The sequence below is a fragment of the Chiloscyllium punctatum genome, chromosome 27, assembly GCF_047496795.1.
Source record: "Chiloscyllium punctatum isolate Juve2018m chromosome 27, sChiPun1.3, whole genome shotgun sequence".
NCBI classification, from domain to species: Eukaryota; Metazoa; Chordata; class Chondrichthyes; order Orectolobiformes; family Hemiscylliidae; genus Chiloscyllium; species Chiloscyllium punctatum.
Window position 1 is genome coordinate 32,768,128 of NC_092765.1, and position 14,563 is coordinate 32,782,690.

Sequence of the window (14,563 nt, forward strand, 5' to 3'; positions counted from 1 at the left end):
TATGTTGGACCATTACCAAAGTCAGTCTACTCTTATGACTCCAGAAGTGACAAACCAAATCCCAGAAGTTATTCCTTAAGGACCTGCCCAGTTAAGGTATTGATTGAAACATTAACACTTCTTTAATTCATTGTGAATGAATATTTTCCTGGAGATTATTAGCAGTTTGGGTATAATACAGTTGAAATAACTGTGTATCATTCACTGACACAGGCAGCTTTGGAGCGGTACCATCAGGCTCTCAAAAACACATTTAAGCCATACTTCATGAATGCCCACAGAATTAAGAAAAGATTAAACTTCTTGATATTTGCTACCACAGATTTCCCCACTGGGTTTCATCCGTTTCAACTGATCTGTGATTATTAGATTAGAAGTCAATTAAAATTAATTAGGAAGATGTCCCAAACCAAAAAGACAAATTCTTATTATTGAATTATGTTTTGGAAGTAGGTTTGCTCGCTGAGCTGAAAGGTTCATTTCTGGACGTTTCGTTACCTTACTAGGTAACATCTTCAGTGGACCTCATTGCTTCACATGTGAAGCAATGCTGAAAATTCCTACTTTCTATTTATATGTTTGGGTTTCTTTGGGTTGGTGATGTCATCTCCTGTGGTGATGTTTTTCCTGTGGTGAAGTCACTTCCTGTTTCTTTTCTCAGGGGGTGGTAGATGGGGTCTAACTCGATGTGTTTGTTGATAGAGTTCTGGGTGGAATGCCATGCTTTTAGGAATTCTCATGCATGCCTTTGTATGGCTTGTCCTAGGATGGATGTATTGTCCCAGTCGAAGTGGTGTCCTTCCCTCATCCATATGTGAGGATACTAGTAAGAGAGGGTCATGTCTTTTTGTGGCTAGCTGGTGTTCATGTATCTTGCTGGCTAGTTTTCTGCCTGTTTGTCCAAAGTAGTGTTTGTTATAGTCCTTGCACAGTATTTTGTAACTGACATTAGTTTTGCTCATTATCTGTATAGGGTCTTTCAAGTTCATTAGCTGCTGGTTTAGTGTGTTGGTGGGTTTGTGGGCTACCATAATGCCAAGGGGTCAGAGTAGTCTGGCAGTCATTTCTAAGATGTCTTTGATGTAGGGGAGAGTGGCGAGGGTTTCTGGATGTGTTTTGTCTGCTTGTTTGGGTTTGTTGCTGAGAAATCAGTGGACTGTGTTCATTGGTACCCATTCTTTTGAATACGTGGTATAGGTGATAGGTGTAGGATAAACAGGTAGAAAACTAGCCACCAGGATACATGAACACCAACTAGCCACAAAAAGACATGACCCTCTCTCACTAGTACCCACACATACGGATGAGGAAGGACAACACTTCAACTGGGACAATACATCCATCCTAGGACAAGCCAAACAAAGACACACATGAGAATTCCTAGAAGCATAGCATTCCAACCGGAACTCTATCAACATACACAGCAAGTTAGACCCCATCTACCACCCCTTGAGAAAAGAAACAGGAAGTGACTTCACCACAGGAAATGACATCACCAACCCAAACATACAAATAGCGGAATTTTCAGCATTGCTTCGCCTGAGGTCCACAGAAGACGTTACCTAGTAAGGTAACGAAACGTCTGGAAATGAACCTGTCATCTCAGCGAGCAAACCTACATCCAAAACCTCAACCTTAGCTACAAATTTTCTCAAAACTTGCTAACTGAATTATGTATACGTGTTTCTAAAAGGTTAACCGAGGCATGTAGGATAGCAGAAGAGTATTTGAACATTTCACTAGCAACAATGAAAGAATGGGCAGGTAACCATTCAATACCTAGGACATTTGAAGTAGGAGTTGAAATATTGGTTTGTTTGCCTTTTGCAAGGTGAGCTTATGAAAATGAAATTCAGTATTCCAACAAAGTGTGGGTGGTTGGTAAAGTGACTTATCTGTTAAATACTCCTAAATGTAGGAAAGCAAGTCAGTTATGTCAAATAAACATGCTGAGATGGCATCATTGCAGGGAAGTAGGAAGACCATGTTTGTCAGATGGTAGTTGTAGTAGATAACCCACAATAAAAATGCGGTGGGAGGAGAGATAGACAGTTCTCAAAGCAAGCCTCCTACTATTTGATTGGGTCGCACTAAAGACAATTCTATTTAGGGGAAGGACAATAAGATCTTGTAAAACTATTTAGTAAATATAAAGTAATCTGTAGATGTACATCTGGAATATTATGTTAGCTAGGCATGATATGGTTATACTGGATTAGTGGTGCTGGAAGAGCACAGCAGTTCAGGCAGCATCTAACGAGCAGCGAAATTGACGTTTCGGGCAAAACCTTTTGCCCGAAACGTCGATTTCGCTGCTCGTTAGATGCTGCCTGAACTGCTGTGCTCTTCCAGCACCAACAATCCAGTATTTGGTTTTCAACATCTGCAGTCATTGTTTTTACCGTGATATGGTTATAGGAGAGTCATAGAGATGTACAGCATGGAAACAGACCCTTTGGTCCAACCCGTTCATGCCAACCAGATATCCCAACCCAATCTAGTCCCACCTGCCAGCATCCAGCCCATATCCCTCCAAACCCTTCCTAGTTATATACCCATCCAAATGCCTCTTAAATGTTGCAATTGTACCAGCCTCCACCACTTCCTCTGGCAGCTCATTCCATACACATACCACTCTCTGCATGAAAAAGTTGCCTCTTAAGTCTCTTTTATATCTTTCCCCTCTCACCCTAAACCTATGCCCTCTAGTTCTGGACTCCCCGACCCCCGTGAAAACACTTTGTCTATTTATCCTATCCATGCCCCTCATAATTTTGTAAACCTCTATACGGTCACCCCTCAGCCTCCAACGCTCCAGGGAAAACAGCCCCAGCCTGTTCAGCCTCTCCCTGTAGCTCAGATTGTCAAGTCGCCAGGCCCCCAGACCAGATTTGTCCTCGGCTGCTTTGGGAAATGAGAAATGCAATTGCTTCGCCACTTGCGAAGATCTTTGCATCCTCGCTCTCCACTGGAGTCGTACCTGAGGACTGGAGAGAGGCAAATGTAATTCCTCTCTTCAAGAAAGGATATAGGGAAATCCCCAGCAATTACAGACCAGTAAGTCTCACGTCTGTCGTCTGCAAGGTCTTAGAAAGGATTCTGAGGGATAGGATTTGTGACCATCTGGAAGAGCATGGCTTGATTAAATGCAGTCAACACGGCTTTGTGAGGGGCAGGTCATGCCTCACAAACCTTATCGAGTTCTTTGAGGATGTGACTAGAAAAGTTGATGAGGGTCGAGCTGTGGATGTGGTGTATATGGACTTCAGCAAGGCATTTGATAAGGTTCCCCATGGTAGGCTCATTCAGAAGGTCAGGAGGAATGGGATACAGGGGAACTTAGCTGTCTGGATACAGAATTGGCTAGCCAACAGAACAGTGGTAGTAGAAGGAAAATATTCTGCCTGGAAGTCTGTGGTGAGTGGTGTTCCACAGGGCTCTGTCCTTGGACCTCTACTGTTTGTAATTTTTATTAATAACTTGGATGAGGGGATTGAAGGATTGGTCAGCAAGTTTGCAGACGACACAAAGGTTGGAGGTGTCATTGACAGTATAGAGGGCTGTTGCAGGCTGCAGCGGGGCATTGAGAGGATGCAGAGATGGACTGAGAGGTGGCAGATGGAGTTCAACCTGGATAAATGCGAAGTGGTGCATTTTGGAAGGTCGAATTTGAAAGCTGAGTACAGGATTAAGGATAGGATTCTTGGCAGTGTGGAGGAACAGAGGAATCTTAGTGTGCAGGTACATAGATCCCTTAAAATGGCCACCCAAGTGGACAGGGTTGTTAAGAAAGCATATGGTGTTTTGGCTTTCATTAACAGGGGGATTGAGTTTAAGAGTCGTGAGATCTTGTTGCAGCTCTATAAAACTTTGGTTAGACTGCGCTTGGAATACTGCATCCAGTTCTGGTCACCCTATTATAGTAAAGATGAGAATGCTTTGGAGAGGGTTCAGAGGAGGTTTACCAGGATGCTGCCTGGACTAGAGGGCTTATCTTATGAAGAGAGATTGACTGAGCTCGGACTTTTTTCATTGGAGAAAAGGAGGAGGAGAGGGGACCTAATTGAGGTATACAAGATAATGAGAGGCATAGATAGAGTCGATAGCCAGAGACTATTTCCCAGGGAAGAAATGACTAACACGAGGGGTCATAGTTTTAACATGATTGGAGGAAAGTATAGAGGGGGATGTCAGAGGCGGGTTCTTCACACAGAGAGTTTTGAGAGCATGGAATGCGTTGCCAGCAGCACTTGTGGAAGCAAGGTTATTGGGGACATTTAAGAGTCTACTGGACATGCATATGGTCACAGAAATTTGAGGATGCATACATGAAGATCAGTGGTCGGCACAACATCGTGGGCTGAAGGGCCTGTTCTGTGCTGTACTGTTCTATGTTCTATGTTATATGTAACCCTGGCAACATCCTTGTAAATCTTTTCTGAACCCTTTCAAGTTTCACAACATCTTTCCGATAGGAAGGAGATCAGAATTGCATGCAATATTCCAACAGTGGCCTAACCAATGTCCTGTACAGCCGCAACATGACCTCCCAACTCCAGTACTCAATACTCTGACCAATAAAGGAAAGCATACCAAATGTCTTTTTCACTATCCTATCTACCTGCGACTTTACCGCCCCTCTTAAATAGTGGCACCACGTTTGACAACCTCCAGTCTTCTGGCACCTCACCTGTGACTATCGATGATACAAATATCTCAGCAAGAGGCCCAGCAATCACTTCCCTAGCTTCCCACAGAGATCTCGGCTACTCCAGATCAGGTCCTGGGGATTTATCCACCTTTACCCGTTTCAAGACATCCAGCACTTCCTCCTCTGTAATCTGGACATTTTGCAAGATGTCACCATCTATTTCCCTACAGTCTATATCTTCCATATCCTTTTCCACAGTAAATACTGATGCAAAATATTCATTTAGTATCTCCCCATTTTCTGTGACTCCACACAAAGGCCGCCTTGCTGATCTTTGAGGGGTCCTATTATCTCCCTAGTTACCCTTTTGTCCTTAATATATTTGTAAAAATCCTTTGGATTCTCCTTAATTCTATTTTTCAAAGCTATCTCATGTCCCTGTTTTGCCCTCCTGATTTCCCTCTTACGTATACTCTTACTTTCTTTATACTCTTCTAAGGATTCACTCGATCTATCCTGACATATGCTTCCTTCTCTTTCTTAACCAAACCCTCAATTTCTTTAGTCATCCAGCATTCCCTATACCTACCAGCCTTCCCTTTCACCCTGACAGGAATATACTTTCTCTGGATTCTTGTTATCTCATTTCTGAAGGCTTCCCATTTTCCAGCCGTCCCTTTACCTGCGAACATCTGCTTCCAATTAGCTTTCGAAAGTTCTTGCCTAATACCGTCAAAATTGGTCTTCCTCGGTTTAGGACTTCAACTTTTAGATCTGGTCTATCCTTTTCCATCACTATTTTAAAACAAATAGAATTATGGTCGCTGGCCCCAAAGTGCTCCTCCACTGACACCTCAGTCGCCTGCCCTGCCTTATTTCCCAAGAGTAGGTCAAGTTTTGCACCTTCTCTAGTTGGTACATCCACATACTGAATCAGAAAATTGTCTTGTACACACTTAAGAAATTCCTCTCCATCTATACCTTTAACACTATGGCAGTCCCAGTCGATGTTTGGAAAGTTAAAATCCCCTACCATAATTACCCTATTATTCTTACAGATAGCTGAGATCTCCTTACAAGTTTGTTTCTCAATTTCCCTCTGACTATTGGGGGGTCTATAATACAATCCCAGTAAGGTGATCATCCCTTTCTTATCCCTGGACATATTTCAGGGAATATCCTCCCTCAGCACAGCTGTAATGCTATCCCTTATCAAAAATGCCACTCCCCCTCCTCTCTTGCCTCCCTTTCTATCCTTCCTGTAGCATTTGTATCCTGGAACATTAAGCTGCCAGTCCTACCCATCCCTGAGCCATGTTTCCGTAATTGCTATGATATCCCAGTCCCATGTTCCTAACCATGCCCTGAGTTCATCTGCCTTCCCTGTTAGGGCCCTTGCATTGAAATAAATGCAGTTTAATTTATTCGTCCTACCTTGTTCCTGCCTGCCCTAACTGTTTGACTCACTTCTGTTCTCACCTGTACCCGTCTCAGATCGAGCTCTTTCCTCACTATCTCGCTGGGTCCAACCACCACCCCCCCACACCCCCCCCCCAACCTTACTAGTTTAAATCCTCCCAAGCAGTTCTAGCAAATTTCCCTGCCAGTATATTTGTCCCCTTCCAATTTAGGTGCAATCTGTCCTTCTTGTACAGGTCACTTCTACCCCAAAAGACATTCCAATGATCCAAAAATGTGAATCCTTCTCCCATACACCAGTTCCTCAGCCATGCATTCATCTGCTCTATCCTCCTATTCCTGCCCTCACTAGCTCGTAGCATTGGGAGTAATCCAGATATTACTACCCTTGAGGACCTCCTTTTTAAATTTCTGCCTAATTCTCTGTAATCTACCTTCAGAGTCTCAACCTTTTCCTTTCCAATATTGTTGGTTCCAATGTGGACAATGACCTCCTGTTGGCCCCTCTCCCCTGTGAGAACATTCTGCACCCTCTCTGAGACATCCTTGATCCTGGCACCAGGGAAACAACACACCATTCTGCTTTTTCTCTGCTGGCCACAGAAACGTCTGTCTGTACCTCTGACTACAGAATCCCCTAACACAGTTGATCTCTTGGAAGCTGACATACCCCTCGTTGCATTAGAGCCAGTCTCAATACCAGAAACTTGGCTGTTTGTGCTATGTTCCCCTGAGAATCCATCACCCCCTACATTTTCCAAAACAGCATACCTGTTTGAAATGAGGATATCCACAAAAGACTCCTGCCCTAGGTGCCTACCTCTCTCAACCTTCCTGAAGTTAACCCATCTGAGACTTTCCCTCCTTCCTGTAACTGCCATCCATCACATGCTTTGATGTTGCAAATTCCTCATCACTTCTATTGTCTCTCCAACCGATCACTCAATCTGATAAGATTCGCATCCAACAGCATTTATGGCAGATATAATCCGCAGTCACCCTTAAACTCTCTTTAAACTCCCACATCTGACAAGAAGTACACTGCAAAGGCCATTTTTGCTCCTTCACAATCTATAGACCCAGAAAATAACACAGTCTTATTCCTCTACAAACACTGCCCAAGGTTAAATTAATATTCAGTACTGGTAAAACAGCATCCTTAACTGAGATGATAAATCATCACAGATGGAAACAACAATTCAGTAGGCGTTGACTTCTCTCTTCAATCTGTCCTCAGAGAACAGTCCCAACATCCAATCAGTTGGTCTGATGGACCTCCATTGCAATCCCTCTGTTTGAAAAATGCCTTTTCTTCGGTAAAGGGGGATAATTGCACACAATAATTGAATTGTCATCACATCAAGCTTCTAGATAACTAGATGGGGTTAATGTTTAAAAGATGTTTCTTCTTGCAGGAACTGGAACTAGGGGACACAGTTTAAAAATAAGCCCAATTAATGTTTCAACAAGTAGAAACTTTTCATAACAGTAAAGCTTTGGAAGTCTCTTCCCAGAGTGTAATGGAGACAAGGTCATTGAATAATTTTTAACGTGGAGGTCGGTGGATCCTTGACTAACAAGGGTGTCAAATGGTGACCGAGAGTACATCAGAATGTGGTGTTGTTGCCATAAACAAATTGCCCTGATCATATTGAATGGCAGAGCAGGCCAGAGGGGCTGAATGGCCTATTCTTCTTAGAAATCGACTATGCTTGCATATCAAGAGTATAAAAGGTAAACATGGGAAAAACTATGGAAATCTGAAATCCAAATGAGAAATACACAGCAGGGTAAAATGCAATGTACAGCTGTAGGATGAATTGGGTGCAAGGGGGGTAGGGTGGGGATGGAGGATTTTGATCTGGAAATCCCATCACCTCCCAAAGCTCCATCACTCATTGATTTAAGTCAGACACTGAGAAAGTGTAGGCTGATCTTTCCACTCCTGGGACAGCTGAGACCTCTGCAATGACCTTGCAAGACCCTCACCCTGCTGCCTCTGGTAAGCTACCAACAGCTTGGGGCTCGTTGGGTCGAGGTTCTGGGTTGTGCAATGTCTAAAGCCTGACTGGTTGGTGGCAGACCCACTGTCGCAGCCATTAAGTTCAACCCCAATGTCCAAAAGGAAAAAGTAAATGTTTCAACTCCAAATAACCTTTCATCGTCAAGTCAGAACAGATCTATCTACTGTGTACTTCCAACACACAAAGAGCATAAATATATTTTGGAAGATTGTACAGGGGCATTGGGAAAAAAGAAATTCTAAGTATTACTTTATATTGCAGTGTTTGAAGATGGTAAGTTTTAAATCGGTGCCCATGGAAGGAGCTTTCATTCTCTTTATAAAGGTTGTGATATGGTTGGACAGTAGCCAGTTCATCTAGTAATAATATTGACAATATTGAGTCCCAAAGTACCCTCAGGAAAAGCATGGCGTCATATGACCAATTACTTTTTGATTGTGGTGGAGGAGATTTACAAAATGCACAGGCCTCATTGTATTGCCTAAGTGGTTTTATTTTGTACTCTTAAAAGGCAGCGTTAAGAAATTTATTATGCTGAGATTTACTGTTACAGTTGGCAGTGGATGTGCTAAGGATTTAATTAAAGCACCATTGACCAAAACCTGTTGGACTCTGGGGTTTGCACTGTTACAATTATGAAAGTTGTGTGAGCGCAGAGTAGGCATGTTATTGCCTCTGGGAGCTCTCTATAATTATATAAGGATGATTCTTCACACTTGCTTACCAAAAAAGGAAAGAAGGCAGCCCCACAATGATCAGCTATTGAGTCTGTGCTATGCTTTTTCAGTGGAAGCAGCTGTAGAATCAGGCCAATCAATTACTTCCCTAAAGAAACAACACTGGAAACATTGACTCATCTGGTGCCATGAAGGAAGTAATGAGCACTGTCCTTTATTCTTCCACCAAAGAGAAAAAGCCTTGCATTTATTGACATTTTCTAATCAACCTGTTCAGAGAAGTTATTATACACTTCTGGAGCTGGTGGGGGACGTGAACTCAGGATTCCTGGCTTAGAGGTAGGGAACACAGCCACTACCATATAAGCCCCAAGACTTGCATTTATGTAATATCTTTCAAATGTCACAGCGTATCCCAAAGCACTTCACAACCAATGAAGTACTTTTAACAAGCAGATACTGGTAATAAGGGAAAAAAAACTGTCAGTTTGCACATGGCAATCTCCTGCTCACAGAAAGGTGATGTTGAGGGATAAATCTTGATCAGAATGCTGGGAATAACTCCCCTGCTCCTCTGCAAAGCAGTGCCATGGGATCTTTTACCTCCACCTGAAAGGGAAGACGGACTATTTTAAAGTCCTATCTGTAAGAGGGTACCTCTGATGGTACAACACTCTCTCATTACTGCACGATTAGTTTCGACTTTTCTGCCTTTCAGCCTTTTGCCTTCCAAGAGGTGAAATTAGTTGTGCACTAAAGTGAACATTTTGTCAAACTTCTTGAAGACTATTGACAGAATAGGTGCTGTTCCTTCATCAAGCATCGTTTCAACATTATTTCATACTGGAAACAGTTGACACAAGGCTGAATTTTGACAAAAACCTGGGAATCCAATATGAGAGTAATTTCTAATTTATTATTTATAAAATGCACAGGCCTCATTGTATTGGCTAAGTGGTTTTATTTTGTACTCTTAAAAGGCAGCGTTAAGCAATTTATTATGCTGAGATTTACTGTTACAGTTGGCAGTGGATGTGCTAAGGATTTAATTAAATCACCATTGACCAAAGTGGGCAATGTCAGTATTTGTTGCCCATACCTAAATGCTCTTGAGAGGATAGTAGTAGGCAGCCACCTTGAATTGTTGCTGTCCATTTGGTGAGAGTACATCTAGAATGGTTTCCAGAGGAACTTCCAGGATTTTATCCAGCAATAGCAACGGAACAGCAAGAGAGTTTCAAGTCAAGATGGTTTATGGCTTAGAGGGGAATGTGCAGTATGGGTGGTGTTTCAAATACATTTGTTGCCTTGACCCCTAGGTGGTTCAGTAGTTGTTAGCAAAGGAGCCTTGGTGAATTGCTGCAGTGCATCTTGCATGTAGTACACTTGACTGCCAATGTGTACTCGTCTGGGATAGGGGGGTAGGGGAGTGAATGTTTAAGTTGGATTCTCTCTTTTTGGAAATGGTCATTCACTTGCAGTTGTCTGGCACAGATGTTACTTGCCACATATCAGCCCAAGCCTGCACGTTGTTGAGGTCCTGTTACATATGGACACGGACTGCTTCAACATCTAACATATCACAAATGAGGATGTCCATTGTACAATCATCAGCAAACATCCTCACTTCTGATTTTATGATGGAGGGAGTAACCAAGGATCTCCTTTAAGAATGTCCAGCACTGAGATGGTTGGCGTCCAATGACCACACTCATCCTCTTTTGTGGTAGTTTTGACTCCAACTGGAGAGATTTTCCATTGATTCCCATTGGCTTCTATTTTGCCAGGACTCTTTGATAATATAATACCAGTCACTCTCATCTTCCCACATAAATCCAGCTCATTTGTCCATGTAGATTCTAATTGGATCTGGAGTTTGGTGATTCTGGCTGAACCTAAATTGAAAGTCAACAGTTTATTGATGATTAATGGTCGAAATTTCCAGAGGTGTTTGAGATCCGTATCTCCAAATAGCTTCAACAAACGAAGCTGCATCTGAACATTATTTCAACGAGCCAAGACACACTGCAGCACAGAGGAACTACGCAGAGCAGAGGAAAATCACCTATCCCATGTATTCAAAAAGAATAGGTACCCAATGAACACAGTCTGCTGATTTCTCAGCAACAAACCCAAACAAGCAGACAAAACACGTCCAGAAAGCCTAGCCACTCTCCCCTACATCAAAGACATCTCGGAAATTACTGTCAGACTACTCAGACCCCTTGCATCATTGTAGCCCACAAATCCACCAACACACTAAAACAGCAGCTAATGAACTTGAAAGGCTGTATACAGAAAACAAGCAAAACTAATGTCATTTACAAAATACTGTGCAAGAACTGTAACAAACACTACATTGGACAAACAGGCAGAAAACTAGCCACCAGGATACATGAACATCAACTAGCCACAAAATGACATGACCCTCCCCACATACACATCCTGACAAGAGACAGCTACCGGAACTCTATCAATAAACACATTGACTTGGATCCCATTTATCACCCCCTGAGAAAAAGAACAGGAAATGACATCACCACAGGAAATGACATTACCAACCCAAAGAAACCCAAACATATAAATAGAAAGCAGGAATCATCAGCAGTGCTTCGCCCAGAGGCCCACTGAAGATGTTACCTAGTAGGGTGACAAAACGTCTGGAAAAGAACCTTCCAGCTTAGCAAGCAAACCTACAATAGAACCTCAACCTGATCTACAAATTTTCTTAAAACTTGCTAAGTTTTTCTTTTGCACTTGCATTGTGAGTGTTCACAATACACTTTCTTATAATGATATATATATATCTCCACACTTATAAGTTATTTTTCATTTTAGAGATTTGAATTGCAACTAGTGGCATATGGGTTTTCTGTGTCTTCAAAAGGGGTTTAATGTTGAAGTTGTAAGTATTTTTGGAGCCATGGTGATTTCATAATGTACAGTATCAGAAAGTGTTTTCCTGGAGAGGACTGTAGTTTTGTTTATTGGGAGAGTTGACACATGAACAAAATAAATAGTGTTGTGCATTAAATGTCCTACAGATGATTCTGGATATTTTGGTAGTCTTACTGATATCTTCGAAAATGATGTTTTAAATTTTAATTTGGGGCAGTTTTGTAGACATTTTTAGTTGAATATGGACATGTAAAACAGTTATTTCTAAGAAGGGAGAACAGGGATTAGAATTGTTAGAAATAGTTTACCTAAGTGTAAGGAATTTAATTTTAGAGTTCCAGGTTAGACATGTTTGGTTAAAACCCTAAAGCTATGGAGTTAATGTGGAGTTAATAAAGTCTAACTCATCTACATAATGAATCAAAAAAGTATCTACCAAAACTCTCAGGACTAGCAATTGAAGTCACAGCGCAGTCCAAACCCTATGTGGGGTAGAGAAATAATTTCTCTCTGGAGTTTGAGTACCGTAATGTTGCGATGATGAGATTAATAGGACTGTATTTTTACCATGTGATTTGAAATATTTAAACATGTGCTATATGCAAATAATTTGGGCTATTCTATTTTACTTTTGTTTCTTTTGTGTAATAAACTTCTGTTTTATTGCTAAAACCAAACCTGTAACATTGTGTACTTATATTTCAGTAAGAGACCACCATTCTAAAAACCAAAAAAAAAATCATGTGTTCTATTATGCCAGATTCCAGTTTGGGATCTGACCTATCCACCAATAAGATCACCTAGGATCACAACTCTATTCAGGCCGAAGGTGCTAGGACTATAGAGCTTTAATCTGATCTGTTAGATATTGAATTTTTTTCGGTCTGTCTATCACATGCACAGTGCTGTAAGTTGAATGCTCATTTTTCGGCATGCCTTCTGCTTTTAGCATTCTTTTCTATATTCTTCATCAGAGTTGGTAATCAACTTTGGGAAAGTGAGGGATGTGCCAGGGTTGAATACATTTCTGCCAGTACTGATGGCCTACAGCATTTCATAGGTGACCAGTTTTAAGCTACCATTTCCCCAGTTGTGGCGAAATCCAGACTAGGGGGTAGGGATGGGGGGAGCAGGGGAGGTGGGTGTGTGGGGGGAATGTAATCTTAAAATTAAAGTGATGTCATTCAAGAGTAAAAGCTTGAAGCAGTTTCCCACACAAAAGTTAGTGAAAATCTAGAACTCTCCCCTCCAAAACACAATGTTGCAGAGACACTTGAACATTTAAAATTGTGCCAGCATACTTAATAGGTAAATGTATCAAATTATATGTTTGAACATGGGTAAATGGGATTGAGGTATAGATTTCACTGAGTAATGGAACAGGCTTAAGCAGTTGAAAGGCCTACTTTTATCCCTATGGATCTAGACTGTAATCCTGCTAGATCCTTCCTTGATTCCTGTGGTGACAGATAAGACTGGGAAATCAGAGACCATTTATTCACAAATGAAATATCTCTTGAGTAAGATGTCTTGGATCATTTTGTGGTGAGCTTTAACATATTCTCACATTTTTGACTTTATCTCTTCTGTATTGTTAGTGTGCCAAAGGAAATGAATGCCCTTTCAACATTAATCCATTTTAATTGCTATTTCCAGAATTTTAATAAAATCCCATTTATTGATATGTATCTGTTCTTAGCTTTTAAATCCACGGAAAATAAAGTAGTTCCATCAGTGCATATCATCACTTCAGTGGAATGATATTACAAGTCATTTGATAATATCCCTTTGGGTTTTCTGCTTTACTTCTAAATTGAGCAATGTGATGGACCAATAATAATAAAGGATGAAAGCATGAGTCATGTCACAAAGGTCCTCATGTGGCTCATTGCTTTGAACACTCTAGTCATGTGCATTTATGTTTTGATTGGTCTTATTGCATGGTTATGTAGTGGCAGTAAGTGAAAGTTTAGCAACATTTTCCGATTCATAAAGTGATTGAACATATTTTGGTTGCGATTTTTTATTACTTTGATTGCTGTGGAATGATTCAGGCAACATTTTCCAGACTGGCACAATTTTCATCATAAAGTAAGAAGAGAAATTTTTGAAATACCTTGGATTTGTGCCTGAAAGGGGGAATTCCAGATCAAAATGATAGCACATTTGTCGAACTGAAATTGCTAAATTACATTTTGTATTGTGTCATCCTGAAAGGACTGACACACTTGGTATTATCTGTGGGATGTTATATTTGGGGAACTTCAGATTACAAGCTTTTGTAATCAATTCAACCTCTGTCACCAAAGCCCACCCAAAATTGTAATAATCGATAGGTACAATCTTATTTTACTATTGGCCGTTGAGTATTATTGTGGGTTTTCAGAAAGACTGCATGCTAGTGGTCAAGGGGAAAAAAACACAAAATGACTGAAAGACCATAAGATACAAGAGCAGAGTCAGGCCGATCGGCCCATCAGTCCTGCTCCGCCATTTGATTATTGCTGGTATGTTTTTCAACCCTCTTCTTTTGCCTTCTCCCTGTAACCCTTGATTCCCCCCCACCAATCACATGGTCATCTAACTCTGACTTCAATAATTCAATGACTTGGTCTCCACAGCCCTTACAGCAATGAGTTCCACAGATTGACCACCCCCTAACTGCAGAAATCCCTCCTCATCTCCGTTTTAAAGGGTTATTGCTTCACTCTGAGGCCATACCCTTGGATTCTAGTCCCTCGTACTATTGGAAATATCTTGTCTATGTCAACTCTATCCAGGTCTCTCAGTATTCTATAAGTTTGAATCAGATCCCCCTCATCCCTCTAAGCTCCATAGAGTTCAGTCCCAGAGTCCTCAACTGCTCCTCATATGACAAGCCCTTCATCCCAGAG